This window comes from Sminthopsis crassicaudata, chromosome 2, assembly GCF_048593235.1.
Source record: "Sminthopsis crassicaudata isolate SCR6 chromosome 2, ASM4859323v1, whole genome shotgun sequence".
Taxonomy (NCBI): Eukaryota; Metazoa; Chordata; class Mammalia; order Dasyuromorphia; family Dasyuridae; genus Sminthopsis; species Sminthopsis crassicaudata.
This window is the reverse complement of record NC_133618.1, coordinates 579,733,046-579,751,724: the sequence shown is the minus strand read 5'-3', so window position 1 is coordinate 579,751,724 and position 18,679 is coordinate 579,733,046.

Below are 18,679 nucleotides of genomic sequence, written 5' to 3'. Positions count from 1 at the left end.
GGGAAACCACATTTCTTTTGATACACATCTCACATTGGATTTCTTGAGGATGGAGTAAATCATGAATGAAAGATAGAGACATAAATGTATAGTATATATATTGTATTTCTGAGGATACCAGTGATGTGACTAAGTTGAATGAATTGGTATTAAAAGGAAATAGAAGAAGTTAAGGAAATATGCCCTGCTTTTACCATGTCCTGTTATAGCTCTCCTATGGATAAGAAAAGAGTGTTACTAATCACCACAATAAACTGAATGTTCAACCTTAGGGAAATATGGATGATTAAGCTCTGATTCACCTTCCTTTCAGAAGAATCTTGGAGCAACTTGTCCATTGCTTATTCCTACTCAATGATTCTAGCATTGCTAGAGATTGACTGACGTGACTGTTCCATGATGATGGCAGGAAAGACCACTCCTGTCCAAGAGCCCTGAGCATCCTTTCTTGATGAACTTTTGACTCATGGTTCAGCTTGGTACCACCTTCGTGAGGTTTATTCAAATGCCATTTCCATACTCATTTAAAGGGGTTACATATAGATTTCCAAAAATACTATACCAAGGCAAAAGGATTTTGCCATTCCCTGCCCCCCCCAAAAAAGAACAACAACAATAACAATAACTAACAACAAAACCATTGCATCTAGGCAAAAGGTTCCATAGCATTATATGTGAATCTGAGGACTGGAGGTTCCTGAAAAATGTCAGGGAAGTTTTGTAGATTTCATCTTCCTTGTTAGAGCAAACAGAAAAAAATTCTGATGCAAAAGAAAGGATGCTAAATTTGGAATCACAGCACCTAACTCTGCCACCTGTTACCAATGTGACCTTGAAAAAGTAGTTTTGCTTTTCTCAACCTCAATTTTTTCCTCTATAAGATGAGAGAATTGGACTAGTTATTCTCTAAGATACCATTTAGCCCCCAATCAATGATCCTATAGTCATCAATAAGGCCTTTGATCCAAGGAGTAATGTTTATGTTGCTTTTACTTTCTTAACAAGATATTAATTGCTTTTACATCCTTAAATTGTTTTGTCTAAATTTGTTGATTTGAACTTCTGACTTTGAATCTGACATAAGATGCTATACTGTAATTTCTTCTTATATTGTTTCACACGACTGAACTTACATAAGATCATAACAGTTGATATTAATCCAAAAGAAAAAAAATTTGGATGCTATCCTCCTACAACTACCAGAAAGAAAAATTCCCTAGAAAACCTTGATCTTTCATAATTAACTGAGCCTTTATATAGCTAGAAAAAAACTTTGACCCACAGAATATTTCTACCAAGAATATATTAAAGCTCAGTATGATTAGTTTATTAATTCAAAGAATATTTGCTGCAGAAGCTTAATCTTGGTTCTCATTCTCATCAGGAAGCAGCTTCAGGAATAATCTCAATTCAGATGGATACAGATGGACTTGCAAAATTTTCCAAATTTTCCAAAAAATTCCAAATTTTACGAGATAATTGGGAAAAAAACTATCAAACTTATATGCTCATGGGAGGCCCTAACACTGACAGGAAATTCATTTATACATGAGAAGAATGAGGCTATATTACCAAAAGCTGGACTTTTTCATTATAGATCCAAAGATAATCAAAAACCGTATATATTTCAGTGAAGAGTTTCAGACTGGAGTCAGTTGACTGATTGACATGTGAGCCAGAATGTTGCCAAGGCTAGTAATCTCTGTAACCTTTCTCTGCCCTGCTGAGAGAGACTACTGCAGAGCTTTTTCTTCGGGAAATAAGCTTTCCTCAACAACTGTTTGGAACCACAGAAGATACTAGTTATAATAATGTGAGGAAGTTGAACCGGAGAACAGTAAAAAGAAATAAACATCAACTCAACTAGCTGAAAACTGTTGGATAATAGACATCCCATCCATTATGAAGAGCCACAGGGAGCGTGACACTGAGATATTTCAAAAGGTCTTCCAGGAGCCCTTCCTAGCTCATGCCAAGTTCCTGAAGCTTAGCAGATCTTTATGAAGGGACAGTTCATTTGCTTTCTTTGACCAAGAAATTATATTATTTTTAGCACTGTGAACTGGCAAAGAATAACAATGCACTAAGTTGTATCACACAGTCCATAGTAAGAGCTTAATAAGTACTTGTTGATTTTTTGGGCAGCAAAGTGGTACAATGAGTAAATCTTATCAGTTATGTAACTCTGATCAAATCTCTTTACTTCTGTCATTCTCTTTCCTCATCTTTAAAATGTAGGCAATAATAACACACCTATCTACTCAGGTTATTGTAAAGACCAAAAGAAATTTTATATATATAATGTACATGATAGTATGGTAAGCACTGGGGATCTAAGTATGAAATAAAGAGCAATGGTTTCCCTCAAAGAATACAGAGCATAAGTTCCTGGAGGGCAGGGACTATTTATTAGTTTTTATTTTTGTGTCTTTAGTATCTGGCACACTTCTTTGCATATGTTAAGTAATTAATAAATGCTTTGTTGGAATTTATTGTATTGGAAAGACCTTAAAACATAACAACTAATAACTCTTCTAATACACAGCAGAATTTGGTGAACAAATAAGAGAGCTATGAATTACCATGAAAGATTTCAGAAGAAATAAATCACTTCTCATTGGAGATGTAGGTGGAAGGTAGGGATAATAGAAGGCTTCATTAAGAATATCTGTACCAAACCTTGAAGGCAGGTCAGTAATGGCAAGGAATAAGGGAGTCAATTTCAAGTACCAAGAACATGAATGAAGGTACCCAGTCAGTAAAGTGGAAGACAAAGTTAAGAAACAGTGAATAACCAAGTTTAGAGTTCATGAAGAAGAATACTGGGAAATAATGACCAAATGTATAAATATTCTGTGGGTATTTTTCTAGCTTTATAAAGGCCCAATTAGCTACAAAAGACTAGAGTGTTGTAGGGAATTTTGCTTGGGTGGTAGTTATAATGAAAATGGTTTCCAAATACTTTTCTCTTTTGAACCAATGTCAATTATTATGATCTCATGGAAAGAAGGAAGGGAGGAAGGGAGGGAGGGAGGGAGGGAGGGAGGGAGGAGGAAGGAAGGAAGGAAGGAAGGAAGGAAGGAAGGAAGGAAGGAAGGAAGGAAGGAAGGAAGGAAGGAAGGAAGGAAGGAAGGAAGGAAGGAAGGAAGGAAGGAAGGAAGGAAGGAAGGAAGGAAGGAAGGAAGGAAGGAAGGAAGGAAAGGAAGGAAGGAGGAAGGGAGGGAGGAAGAAAGGAGGGAAGGAATGAAGGGAAGGAGAGAAGGAGGAAGGGAGGGAGGAAGGAAGGAAGGAAGGAAGGAAGGAAGGAAAGAAGGAACGAAGGAAGGAGAGGGGAGGAAGGAAAAAGGAAGGGAAAAAAGGAAACCCAACATTTCTTAAACACCAACCTTGTGTCAGGTGTCAGATAGGGATCTGTCATTCTTTGAAAATAGGCATGTTAACATGTCTCAGGAGGATTGTACATACCATTCCATCCTCAGGTCTTTGCTAGTCAAGGTTCCTGGAGAAAAACCAAACTTGGAAGAATTAGATTTTGAGTCACCATCTAAGTCAACATTAAGCTAGAAGTGGGATATAAAAGTTGCCTGCTCTTGCCTCTTAGTTCTAGACATCTTGACATACTTATATTCCAATATGGAAAGGGAAAGAACCACAGATTCCAAATTTCCCTTTTTCCTTCCTGTTTTCCTTTTCTTTCTTTTCTTTCTCCTCCTTCAGGGAACAAGCCTGCCTTAAGTACCTACTATTGTACCAGGTGCTATGCAAAGTCCTGGTGACGCAAGGAAAGGCAAGACACAACACACCATGAAGTAGCTCACAATCTGAAAGGGAAGACAATATGTAATAACCCCATACCAGCAAGCAATATTTAGGGTAAATTGGAGATTTACAGCAGAGGGAGGGCACTGACATTAAGGATGACTGGGAAAGGCTTCTTGCAGAAGGTGGGGACTTAAAGCAAGTCAGGAAAGCCAAGAGGGAGAAGTCCAGGCCTGGGGGATTTCCAGGGAAAGTGCAAGGAGTCAGGAATGAAATGTCTTGTGTGAAAAACAGCAAGAGTGACCAAGGTCACTAGATCTTACTTGGTGGTAAGATACAAAAAGACTGGGAAGAAGGGACCACATTATGAGAAGTTAGGAATGAGAGATTTTGTTTTAAGGTAGGTGGAAGCTAATTGTGGAAAGCTTTAAATGCTAGGCTACAAGACAAGAAGGGTATGGATGGGGGGTGGGAACCAGAGATCATCATGAAAAGAAAGAACAGGTTTACGGTTGAAGAGACAAAGAGAGAAGATTAGGAGGCAGGAATTGTGGAGTTAAGAATCATGCTGACAGACTGGTGTTTTTTGTTTTGTTTTTATTCCCAATGAGTCTTCTCTGAAGCAGCTAAAACGACTTACATTAACACAGGGAGGGGAGATTACGCTTACCTATTTCTTTTCTGAAGAAGGAAATCCATTGTTTCCAATAAAGATCTAAAGCAAATACTTAATAGTTCCATTTTATTTCTTAAAGTGATGTTTCCCTTACTATATAACTATGGGCTTGGGGCTAGGGAATTAGACTACTTTTCTCTGTAGGGAAAAGTAAGAGGAAGAATAGAGATGGCTGGCTATTTTGTGTTAGAATAAGGAAAAAAAACCAAGAACTTTTATGGTGTGATAAATGTGAAATATGATTAAAAAGGAATCCTTTCTCAAATAGGCTCAATCTTGAAATGGGGCAGTGATAAAAAGTCAGAGGTGAATGATAGAAAATAGCAAAAGTAATACAAAGGTCCAAGAAGATCTCTATTGCTAAACAGAGAGGCTGGCTGAAATCTCTAAGGACTGTTGCACAACCTCAGACATTTCAGGTTTCATTCATTCAAATAATTGGACAGGTGCTGCATTTTGCTTTATTTTATTCAATTAATTAATTCCTTCTTCATAGATAAAAATCAGCAGTGTAATCACATTTTGTGAAGCTTTGTTTCTTTCACTCATTCAAATAATTGGACAGGGACTGGGTTTTGCTTTATTTTGTTTTACTTAAGCTCTTTCTTCATAGATAATATAAATCAGTAGTATAATCACATTTTTAAGAAGTTTTGTTTCACTAATTTAAATAATTGGATAGGATAGATCTGGCTTTATTTTGTTTTATTTAATAAGTTCTTTCTTCATAGATAATAAAACTCAGTAATATAATCATATTTTTAAAATTTTTGTTTAGAGTAAAAAAAAAATCCAATACTATTTTTAGATACTTCAGTGGTGTTCATTTGCATATTTGTCTCAGTTTTAAAGCACGAAATCTTCTAATAACGACCCAAAGATGCAAGCAAATATTTATTTAATGGTTTAATTTTGTTTCTCAAAGTGACTTTTGCTGAATATATAACTATGATACAATATCACCAATAATTACAAAACAACTGTACTTATTTATTTTACAAGTATGAATAAGGAAACGATTTTCCATGTAGAGACCATTTGCAGCTTAGATCTCACATTGATTGATTACCAGAGCTTATTGTCACTGCCTTCAAATGCTAAAATGTTTCTAGGATGATTGGTGTTGGGATTAAACATATACCCAAAGTCATGAGCTATGAGCTGGCTGACCGAGCTGGGGAATTCCAGATTCTGAATTATGTTAATTCCCAATCACTCCCATACTCTCTAGATTGAGTTTGGAACTAGGGAAGTTCTAGTTACCTTCTGGGTTACCTTCCTACCACTGTCGAGTGAACTTCCCCAAATGTGCCTCTTGGCTGGACAGTCCCACCATGGTTGTTAACAACCATAATCAGCACTGAAGGTGACTGGTACTGGCCAACCAACCTCCAATAGTTGGCTCTTTGTCACCCAGTTCTCTTCTGTTTTCTATTTATAATTCTTTGTACCCTCCTTGCTAAGGCACAGTGGGGGAATTGTTAAGAGTAAAAGGACATGACTTCCAGGTATTTACTAGTTGAGTGACCTTAAACCTCAGTTTCCTTATATCTGTGTAATTTATGACCTAGCATTCCTGGCTCTGGACTTACATGGACAGAATTTATATTTGTTTGTTTTTCTGGGGATAGATGGATGCTTTTCCTAAAGTAAGAAAAGTAGCACGTTTTCTTGCTCCTAAAGATGTCCTGTATTTACTTAACATCTACATTACTATCTTGATCTTGTCACCTTATACCTATATGTGTGAAAATCTTGACATAAATTGTATTCTGAGATTTCTCAAAGATTATCCCCAAATGGGGAAAAATGAATTGTGGAGATCTGTTTTGGGAGGGCTGAAAGCAAGATCCCCCTCCTACTAACTTTTCTGCTGAATCTTGCTTAAGCTCTTCACTGAGGAGGTAGTGGGGGAAAAGTTTGATTTGAAGATGTAATTAATCAATAATCTTTCCAGAGTACACAAGATCTGGCAACATTTTAGAGAAATCCTAACCATGGTGTAATGAATAGAACACTGGATCTGGAGTCAAGAAGGTCCACATTCAAATGTGGCCTCTAGACACTTACTAATTGTGTGACCCTGGGCAAAGCACTCTCTTTAACTCAGTGTTCCCATCCTTGAAATGGGAGGCAGCTAGGTGGTGCAGTGGATAGAGCATCAGCCCTGAATTCAGGAGGACCGGAGTTCAATTCTGGTCTCAGACACTTAACACTTCCTAGCTGTGTGACCCTGGGCAAGTCACTTAACCCCAGCCTCAGAAAAAGAAAAAAAAATTGGGGATAATGATAGCATCCACCTCTGGGAGTTGTTGTGAGGATGAAATATTTATAACATGCTTTGTGAACCTTAAATCACTATATAAATGCTAGGTATTGTTATTACTATTGATAGCAATGCAGATAGTTATGAAATTATAGAATTAATGGTATGTAATACATAGATGCCTAAGTATTGGTAGCGGGTTAGGGATGATTCAGAGGTGTTGGAGGCCCCTTCATGAAGTGAAAGACCACCCTTCTTGAATCTATTGTTTGCCACAAGTCAAGACTAGTTGTGTGGAGTAAATCTCCACCCACAGATAAATTGGAGTGTGGTAGGAGTTGACTCCTTATGTTCTATTGTCTACAAGAGAAGTAGGGGACCAGAAATGAGTGATGAGGGGAATATACCTCTCTGTACCAGTGAAGAATCCACATAGGCTAAACTTCTCCACTGCCATCCTTATTGGGCTTATCTTCAGTAGTCTACAGTAGGGGCTCTTAACCAGGGATCTAGTCTGCTTTTTAAAAATATTTTTGACAACTGTATCTTAATAAAATTGGTTTCTTTTATAATCTTTTGGATTTGGGTGGAGAGGATTGTTTTGTTTTCTTTGGGACTTTTTGCATTTAAAAATATTGTTTTGAGAAGAGAAGCTTCACCAGACTGACAAAGAAGTCAAGTTACATTTTTAAAATAATTAAAAACCTGTCCCTGGCCTAGGGATTTTTGATTCATTTTAGATTTAAGTTATTAAACTCTTTCTGCTTAAAATCTCTCTTGTTTCTCCATTTGAGCTGGCCTGGGAATACTATACAATCATAACTAAATTTGTTTTCAAAACCCAAAGGAACAGATTATAATTCTAAATCCCAAAAATTATATATTATTAAGGTTATTTGGAAACAAAGCTACCAGTTTCAAACCCATTTATTACTTGACCAACAATGGGGAAGTGACTTAACTTCTCTAGATATTAGTTTCCTCATCTGTAAAATGAAGGGGTTGTGTTAGACAATCCTTAATTTTCTTTCCAGGCAGCTGGGTGCTCAATGGATAGAGAAGCAGCACTAGAGTCAGGAAGACTCTTCTTCCCGAGTTCAAATCTGACTTCAGATATTTGCTATTGGTCAAGTCTCTTCACTTCAAGACTTTGGACAAGTCACTTCACCCTATTTGTATCATCTGTAAAATTGATCTGGAGAAGGAAATAGTAAACCACTTGAGAATCTTTGCCAAAAAAAACCTCAAATGGGTTTTGGAGGAGGAGGAGAGGAAAAAATTGCAAGGCAAGTTTAGTAAATTATACTGTGTTGATTATTAAATATATAATAGATTATGTAATTTAAAATAACATGAAAATCACATAGCAAGAAAAGTGATCAGTCCAAAAGCATATTTCAAAGGCCTAGGCAGTCTAAAGATCCACAGAAAAGAAGGTGATATCCCATCCTTTGTACTAAGTGGGAGAGCATATTCACAGATTCTTTCCCATTCACTAATGGCAGGCTTTCTCAGTTCCTATGGTATAATCTCTTCCTGAGGAGTGTCTCAAAATGGGGTGGAATAGAGCTGGGAGGAGACAGTCAAACTAAACAAGTAGGAACAGATGCCTCAAGGGGAAGCAGTAACTAAGATTTTTTTTTTAAATCAGTATTTCAAAAAAATTATCTGCAAAATATTCTTTTCATTATAGACTTCTTCTCTTCCCCCACACATCCTGAACAACAAAGTAAGCAGATCCAGGCGCAGTTGTACCCAAACCATCACAGCAATCAAATACATTCAGCACCTTCTTTCCCTGCAGGCTAGATTACACCTCCCACAAATAAAATTAAGGAGTGCCTACACCTTGTCTTTGCCGGGAAAAAAAATGACTTAGGGTTACAATTATGATATATCAGCACACAAAGAGCTTGGAGGTTCAAACTAGAAGTGGGCTAGCAATGGAACACATTCCTTCCTTCCCCCAAAGAAAACATTTAGCATATTGAGTACCCATGGTTCATTTTATATACAGAGCTCTGAAGATGAGTGAAGTTCCCATTTGTTTAGGGTTGCTGGGACTTGCAAGGCAGGAAAACACACACACATATGACAGTACCAGAAATACAAGCAAGATCTTGTCCATTTGCTCAAGGCAAAGAAGAAGAAAGCAAAAGATCAAAATTCTGAATGCATATTTCGGAAGAAAACTGATTTTATTTTTAATGTTGTGTCTCAGGCTTAAAGAGGGATGTTTCAGCAAAGTTTCTCCTATCTGGCAGACAGCACTGGGCCAAGTCTGGCCTCTGACCTCTTCCTTTTCCTAGCACATCCCCAGAAGCTAGCACAGTGCTTGGTACACATTAAGAACTTACAGATTCATTACTAAATTGATTGTCTTATCATAGCATCTCCAATAAAAAAATCAGCTATTTTCTTCTTTTGTAAATTTTTGTCAATTAATATGGTGTGAGGTAATACATTAAAGTTGTTTCTATTTGCATTTCTCCTGATACTAGTAATTAGGAGTTTTTGTGATCATTTTAGATTGCAAAAAATAAAAAAATAAAAATTGAGAATTATTTGTCTATCTATATATACTTTGACCATTTTTCTATTGAGGAATGGCTCTAGATATTATATCTGTGTTTCTCTTCCCTGCGTATTTTAAATTTCACCCTGGGGGAACAACAAGTAGAGGGCTCTGTCTCACCAGTTAAAGCACAACCAATGCCTTAGTCCACCACCTCTCTGCAGATCCCAACTGAGACAGCCCAGAGCCCTAACATCCAAGTCCTGGAAATAGCAGTTACTCTCAGACTACCACTTCCGCTTCTGATATAAACCCCACATATATAGCCAATATCAAAGGGGGAGAATGGATTCACCGTCCTCAAAGTCAACCACTGATCAACTGTAATCATCTGACAGGCAAGCCCAAGAACTGGGGAATCCCCAGTGATTACTATAGTGCCTTACAGACACTCAACTCTTAATCAATACTTTACTCATCCACGCCATGCTTTTATCAATGATATTTAATGCAAATATTTTTCCCTTCTACCATCTCTCTCCTAATTTTATCTTCATTGATTTTATTCATGTAAAAGGTTTTTAAAATTCTGTGTAATTAAAATTTTTTGGTTTTTCTTTTATGATCATTTCTAGCTCTTAAGAATTCTATTTCTGGATAGAGCTAATGGAAGAAACCTTCAAGGTTGGTTATTCCAACCCTCCCATATTACAGATGAGGAAACTCAAGCCCAAAATTTTGGTAACTCATAGGCAACTGTGACAAAGCTAAGATCTGAATTCAGTCCCTCTGACAATAAATCTAGTTATCTTTCCACTGAACCATGTTATTCTTTATGATTTTCATTCATCTATTTTCTTCCAGTTATCTATGAAAATACACAAGATCTCAATATTATTCAGATTCATTAATGCCACCTTGAACTTTAATCTCTGTTCTCAGAATGATTATAAAATATCTGTCTCCGATTTGTGACTGAAACTTCTGTCAGTTTTTGGAAAATGGAGAAGCTTTCTGTCAGATTTAAATTACTAAATTTCAGATATTGTTCAAAGAAATAAATCATAGGATCATAGATTTACAAGCAGAAGGACTTTAGAGGCCACCTAATTCAATCCTGTTTTACAAATAAGGATTTGGTGTCCAGATAAGTTAATAATAATACCTAACATTTAACACTTTAAGATTGGCAAAGTGCTTTATACTTGTCTCATTTGATACTCATAATAACTCTAGGAGATGGGTTACTATTATTATCCTCATTTTACAGATGTGGAAACTAAAGCTGAAACAGGTCAAGTGACCAGGCTAATGTCATACATGTAAGTAATAACAGAGATGGGATTAAAACTCACATCTTCTGATTGAATCTCATGATCTTTGAGTCATCAGAAATTATTCTTTTTTCTTCTAACCTTTAGAAATTCATCTTTGTTCCTAGTATTATTTGTTTATTAGTGTTGCTGAGACACTAACATATAAGACTAAAGAAAATGTACTCTATTACACCATTTTCCTAGCCTTTTATTCTTGCATTTTCTTTATCACATTGAAGAGGGGACCCCGGAATTCTGAAAATCCTTAAAGGAGAAAACCTCCTTCGACTCTGCTTCAATGAGGGGACTCCACCCCAAGCACAAACTGGGGTTTCGGGACTGAGCCGGACCCACCCAGATAACATAGATGAAGCTGTTTGTGCTTGGGGTGGAGTCCTCTCACTGAAGCAGAGTCGAAGGAGGTTTTCTCCTTTAAGGATTTTCAGAATTCCGGGGTCCCCTCTTCAACATGAGTAGCTTAGTATTCATTGAGAGTTCTGGATCTGAAATCAAAAGATTTGGTTTGATTCCTGATCCACCACTCATTATAGCTCTTGGTGCCTCAGGCTCTTCACTGTAAAATGGGAATAATAATGCTTACATTACCTATATTTCAGGATTGTTGAATGAAATAAAGCTTTGAACTTCAAAGTACAAAAAAAAAAAAAAAGGAGTTTTACATTTGTATTATCCTACATTACCAAGATTAGAATAGTTTTAAATCCAAGAATTTAAACCCAAGAAAAATTCTTTGGAAATCAAATGTGCCTCAAACTTTCCTGCCATTCCTGGGAATATTGAGCCCACTAGAATTTTGCTATTACCTTTCAATGGGGCATGGAAGTGACTCTAAACTCTCAAAGACCATACTCACAGAATACAAACTCTGACTCCTACTAAACAGCAAATGCTTTGAATACAAGCTTGGTGATGGACTATTTTTCTGTTGTTGAAGGAACAGGCTAATTTCTGAGAGGCTGGTTGAAGAAATTATAAATAAGTTTGGGCTAGAAAATTTCTCAAAGATCAACTATTTAATTATAAATGTATTGTCACTTGTATAAATGATTCCATCAAATTATGCTGAAAGTATTGACTTGTATATAGTTACCATACTTCTGAGTCTTGGTCATCAATGTATACTTCACAGTCTCTAGAGTAGGTGCTGGGTTCAAGGGAAGACTGAGTCAATGAATTAGTCAACCACTGGAATCTGATTTAAAAGGTTGGGCTGAGTATTAGATATGCCCATGAAAGATGTACTCTCCACACAAAAGTTGGGTGTGATCTTCCTAAAAAAATGAAATGCATGTAGTCTTTGTACAAACATGTTAAATGAAAACCAAGGCTATCCTGAATCATGGTCTACACAGCCCAAAGAAAATTATTCCCAAAGGGACCAGACTTTTCAGCTTTCTGGCCTATAAGCACAAAGACACATTGCTCTTTTCAAAGAACCAAACCATAATATGGCCTGTGTTTCCTAGGATCTATTTCCAATATTTGTTTGTGTGTTTATTCTTAAACTGTATTGCCTTAAATTAAATTCCCTATGTACCAATTGCCTTTAAGCACACAAAGAGAAAGATCAAAAGCAGGTGGTGGTCCCCAGAACATAAATGGATCCTTTCTAACTTTGATTCCAACACTTTCTGTGGGAAAGATTGAGTTTTTTTTTTTTCTCTCCTGGATGACATCCATATTTTTCCCATAAGCAAACAAGTTGACCCACCCACTTCTTAGAGAGCCTGAATACTTTGGGGGCTAGGGGTGAACATTCCCAAATTTAGGAATGTAAATTACTTTCCCCTCCAGACGTTCTTTAGGAAAATCCCTTGGAATCTAGGAGACTTGTGTGTGTGTATTTAGAAATTTGGTAACTTGGCGGACATATGTGTTTGGCAAATATGAGTGGTTATAGGATACCACTTCCTATCCCTTTCTTTTATTTGTTGTTTTCAGGCAATGTTAAACCACAGACGGCAAATTAATAAGCAATGAGTCCTAGCTAATTTGAAGGTAAAAGAATTCAAAGGAACACATTGTATTGAACACAAGACATATTTTTGAGAGAGAAGACACTAGTTTACTTGAAGAGATTGACAAAAGTTTCATGTAGAAGGTGTCTTAGAGTCTTGAAGGGAACAAAGGATTTCAAGAGTTCATGATAAGGAGAATGCTCTCTGGGCATGGGGGACAATCAGTGGAAAGTGGGATGAGAGATGGAATGTTATATGGGAGGAACCAAGAAGACCAATGTGACTAATGTGTAGAATGCAGGAGAATAATGAATAATATAATAAAGTTGGACAGGTAGGTAGGGAGAGGATAGGCTTATTAACAAAGAAATATGGACTATTACAAAGAACATCCCATTTATGATATTAACAGTACCGAGGACAGAAAATTTCCCTACTGCCTCAGAATACAAGGGAGAAAAGAACAAAATAATACAAGGAAATATACAGAAAACAATCTTTTTATGTCATCTTAAGTTGATTAGTAATTATGAATCATGTCTGATTTTTCTTAACTGCTTTTGGGGTTTCCTTGGCAAAGATACCAGAGTGGTTTACCATTTCCCTCTTCAGTAATTTTACAGAAGAGGGAACTGAGGCAAACAGTGATTTACCCAGGGTCACACAGCTAGTAAGTGTCTGAGGCTGAATTTTAACTCAGGTCTTTCTGACTCCAGTCTCAGCAGTCTATTCACTGTCATCTAGTCATCTACTAAGAATGATTTTTCCCAACATTTGAGTTTTCAAAAAAATTGCTGGGCATGGAATAGTTCAGATTTCAAGGGACAGTATGATATGGACCTTAGAATTGTCCCTGATTTCTTCCCTATATCAAATCAAATATTATCAATTTCCTGAACAATATCTGCTCTGTATCACCTCTGCTTTCTATTTCTCCTACCTTTTTCTTAGCACAGGCTCTTATCAACCAAATCTGAACTTCTACAATTGCCTGGTATCTGGTTTTCCCACCTCCAGTCTCTCTCATACCTGATTCATCCTACATGCCCTTTCCAGAGTAATCTTGATGCATATCCAGCTTAAGAACCTATAATGGCTCCCTATTGGGAAAGGAGAGAGAAGGTAATAATCTTATTTTAAGCACCTATGTTCCAGGCAGAGTACTAAGAGATTTAGAGATATCATCTTATTTGATAATAAACTATGAAATACATAGCTATGAAATAATCTATTATATATATATACATATGTATATAAATATATATATACATATATATATAGAATCAGATCTTAAATCCTTAACTTAATGTTAAAGAATTTTCATAAATTGGGTCCAACTTAGATTTCTAGTCTTACCATATGCTATTCCCTAAATGTACTTTTTATTTCTGATACTTAAAAGTGATATAAATGTAAATTCACAATCTCCACCTGCAAGATACACTTAATAGTCCTATAATGCTTACCTCATGAGGTTGCTGTGAGACTCCAATGATACCATGAATATAAAATCCTTAGCAAACTCTAAGGTTCTATGACAATGCCAGGTATTATTATTATAAGAGGACATCTGAGCAAAGGTGAGAGAGAGCAATGGTGTCTTCTGGTTTCAGATCTGTGGCAAGAAGCAGCAGTGAGGAACTGATGCCTTCTATTTGATTTTCTTCCAGTGTGATATTAAAATTGAATTTTGACTGACAAGAGCAGTCCTGGATTTTCTGAGGTTAGACAACCAGATAACAACCCTTGTCAAGTCCTGGTTGTTTGCCCTTAGAAAATTCCTGACTGCAGACCCAGGACTCTAACTACTGTGTGCTTCCAGCAACACTGACCTGCTAATAGTTCCTCCTGCACAACACTCCATCTCCCATCTTTTGCACTATCCTCCACATCCAAAGTGCTTTCCTCTTGCCTCACCTCTTAGTTTCTTTGATTTCCTTCAAAACTCAGGTCAAATTCCACCTTCTGCAGGAGGAATTTCTCAGTCCTTCCATCTGCTCTAAATATCTCATATCTATCTCGTTGTTTTGGGTGGTATAATGCCCTAAAATCAGAAAGAACTAAGTTCAAATCCAACCTCAGATACTTTCTGTGTGACCCTGAGTACTACTTGCCTCAGTTTCCTAGTTTGTAAAATGTGGATAATAAAAGCCCAATAGGCATTGTGAAGCATTTACATGGTGACAGATACATAAGCACTTATGTTATATAAATGTTAACTATAATTGTTTACATGTTGTCTTGTTGTCTTGTTGACTTGATGACTCGACATATAGGTCTGTTGAGGGATTGTGTGCCTGTCAATGGAGTATCAGAGGAGTACATTTAGTAGGGTTCATCATTAGGTTTTTTATAGTTCACAAAAACTTTTTGAAAAGTAGATGCTTAATAAGCAGTTATCAAATAGAAAAGTAATGATCTACTTTTAAGAAAAGTGTACCCATTATCAATAATATCTCATATCTTTTAACATATTCAAGTATGGATGTTGTTATCTTTAATAGTTCATAGAATTAAGCCTATTCATTTTTAAAGTCCTAGTATATTTACCAACCACTCAAAATACTGGAATGACTATCTTGAATCATAGGCTTCTCTCATTACATGGGGAAAAAAGTCAGGTGAAATTTTTTTCAACCTATTTCCTTGCATCTTTGTTGTTCAGTCATTTCAGTTATGTCCAACTCTTCATGATCCATTTGTTTTGTTTTGTGAAAGATGCCAGAGTGATTTGCCATTTCCTTCTCCAGTTCATTTTACAGATGAAGAAACTGAGGCAAATAGGGTGAAATGACTTGTCCAGGGTCACACAGCAAGTAAGAGTCAGAGAGCAGATTTGAAACCAGGAAGATGAGTTAATTCCCATTGACTACTGGGAAAAGAAAGGCTAAAGTTTAGTCCCAGAATGGCAGAAACTAGGCATGGACCCACATTTAACACCACATACTAAGATAAGATCAAAATGGGTCCAAGATTTAGGCATAAAGAACGAAATCATAAATAAATTGGAGGAACATAGGATAGTTTACCTCTCAAGCTTGTGGAGGAGGAAGGAATTTGTGTCCAAAGGAGAACTAGAAACCATTATTGATTACAAAATAGAAAATTTTGATTACACCAAATTAAAAAGTTTCTGCACAAACAAAACTAATGCAAACAAGATTAGAAGGGAAGTAACAAATTGGGAAAACATTTTTACAGTTAAAGGTTCTGATAAAGGCCTCATCTCCAAAATATACAGAGAACTGACCCTAATTTATAAGAAATCAAGCCATTCTCCAATTGATAAATGGTCAAAGGATATGAACAGACAATTCTCAGATGATGAAATTGAAACTATATCCACTCATATGAAAGAGAGTTCCAAATCACTACTGATCAGAGAAATGCAAATTAAGACAACTCTGAGATATCATTACACACCTGTCAGATTGGCTAAGATGACAGGAACAAATAATGATGAATGTTGGAGGGGATGTGGGAAAACTGGGACACTGATGCATTGTTGGTGGAGTTGTGAAAGAATCCAACCATTCTGGAGAGCAATCTGGAATTATGCCCAAAAAGTTATCAAACTGTGCATACCCTTTGACCCAACAGTGCTACTACTGGGCTTATATCCCAAAGAAATACTAAAGAAGGGAAAGGGACCTGTATGTGCCAAAATGTTTGTGGCAACCCTTTTTGCTGTAGCTAGAAACTGGAAGATGAATGGATGTCCATCAATTGGAGAATGGTTGGGTAAATTATGGTATATGAATGTTATGGAATATTATTGTTCTGTAAGAAATGACCAAAAGGAGGAATACAGAGAGGTTTGGAGAGACTTACATCAACTGATGCTGATTGAAATGAGCAGAACCAGGAGATCATTCTACACTTCAACAATGATACTGTATGAGGATGTATTCTGATGGAAGTGGAAATCTTCAACATAGAGAAGAGCTAATCCAATTCCAATTGATCAATGATGGACAGAATCAGCTACACCCAGAAAAGGAACACTGGGAAATGAGTGTAAATTGTGAGCATTTTTTTTGTTTTTCTTCCCAGATTATTTTTACCTTCCAAATACAATTCTTCCTTTGCAACAACAACAACAAAATTTGGTTCTGCACATATATATTGTACTTAGGATATACTATAAGATATTTAATATGTATGGGAATGCCTCCCATCTAGGGGAGGGAAGGAGGGGAAAAATTGGGAACAGAAGGGAGTACAAGGGATAATGTTGTAAAAAAAAATTACCTATGCATATGTGCTGTCAAAAAATGTTATAATTATAAAAATTAATAAAAAATAAATTAAAAAAAAAAAAGAAAGTTACTTGGGTTATAGAAACTAAATGTCTGTGGTCACAAAGTCAGAGACAAGAGTTGAACTGAAATCTTCCTGGTTCTTAGGTCACCATAATATTCTGTTTCTCATTTAGCACTCATACTGAGCTCTCTTTTGAAAGCTCATATGATTAACTAGTTGCTTTTTGAAGATTCAATTAATTGCCCTTCTTAAATGTAATACAAAATGAAGAAAATAAATTTGTTTTCAGAAAATTTGGATATGAATTATATTTGTGCTATAATATCTTCGACAAGTCATTTAAACTCTTTAGCTCTCAGTATTTTCATTTGTAAAACAAGGAGATTGAACTGATGATTTCTAAAGTCTACTCCTCTTCTAATTCCTATGATTGCCTGTCTTCAAGTAACTACACTGTCCTTTTTTAAAATAGGATTTTTCTCTCTGATCACATGAAATGTGTTAATTAAATCAATGTTAAAACATTAAAAAAAAATTTAATGCCAGAGCTGGAACAGTTCTGGCCAAAACTGCTTTTCCATAACTACCAACAGTGATAATGATGCCTTGTGGGAGGGCTAGTGAGTGGATAGAAATGTATTTGATGTCTACTTTATTTAAGTCTAGTTAATACCGGGGGGGGAGGAGATGGATTTACTAAAAAAAAAAAAAAAAAAAAGAAAGAAAAAACAACAGTTGAATTAGTGATAATTCTTCACTTTGCAAAAAAATTCTCCATAAGATTTTTTTAAAACTATCTTCTTCAACATTAAAAATATGCTTTAATAGCCAACATTTTGGATCACAAGTTTTTGGGGGGAATCCAATTCAATTTATTTTGCAACTCTACATCAGTGCATTGGAAAGTATAGGGGGTTTAGTCAAATGACCTGTTCTCAAATCTTAGCTTTACTTGTTAGTTAATCTCTATGTGCCCAGTCATTTCACACCTCTATGTGTTTCCTCATCTGTAAAAGAAGATGACCTCTTGTGTTATTCTCCCTCCTCTAAAGCTATGATCTATTCTGAGGTGGAAAGGGCTTTGGATTTGAAGTCACAAGCCTTGGTTTAAATCTCCACTTTGCCACTTACCGACTGTGTAATCTTGGGCAAGGCGTTGCCCCTCTCTAAGCCTCTGCTTCCAAGCTAGAATGTAAGGGGATTGGACTGGATGATCTCTATCATTCTTTCCACCTCTAACGCTCTGTTCTCATTCTCCTATCATGTCAAGTGACGTCCACCTGTGTTCACTTTGCCCCATAACAAGGAAAACTGTTAGTCTCATGCTAACAAGCCGAGCTCCACGTGAGCAATCCCTTGGAGGCAAAGACTCTGAGGATGGCTCACAGATTCCCACAGACAGCCCTTCCCTAAAGTCATCCCCAAGCTGATTCCGACACACCATTGGGTGGATATTTCACCCCGGGTTGCCTTTTAAAGAAATCTTCCTTCCGGGCCATCAGTCAAAAACTGGTGAATGTGACTCATCAGCACAGCTCCTCACTCAAAAAGGAAGAACCACCTTTCCGGTATCTTAGTCACTGCTATTTCCCAAATCCATCTTTGTGGTGCTTTGTTGCTCTTGTAGTTATTTTTCTGAGAGCTTTTTCCCAAACTTCTTATAAACATAAATTTAACATTCTAACAACACCATTGGAACAGGGTGGACCTTAAAATTTAACAATAATGATAAATTACAGACATACTTTTTTAAGGTTTACAAAGCACTTTCCTGCAAGGTGGATATTAAGGGCATAATTGACTTCATTTTATAGGGAGAGAGACATCTTTTTCTCCATAGATAGATAGATAGAGAGATAGATAGATAGATAGATAGATAATATTGGACTTTTCATATTTTTTCTA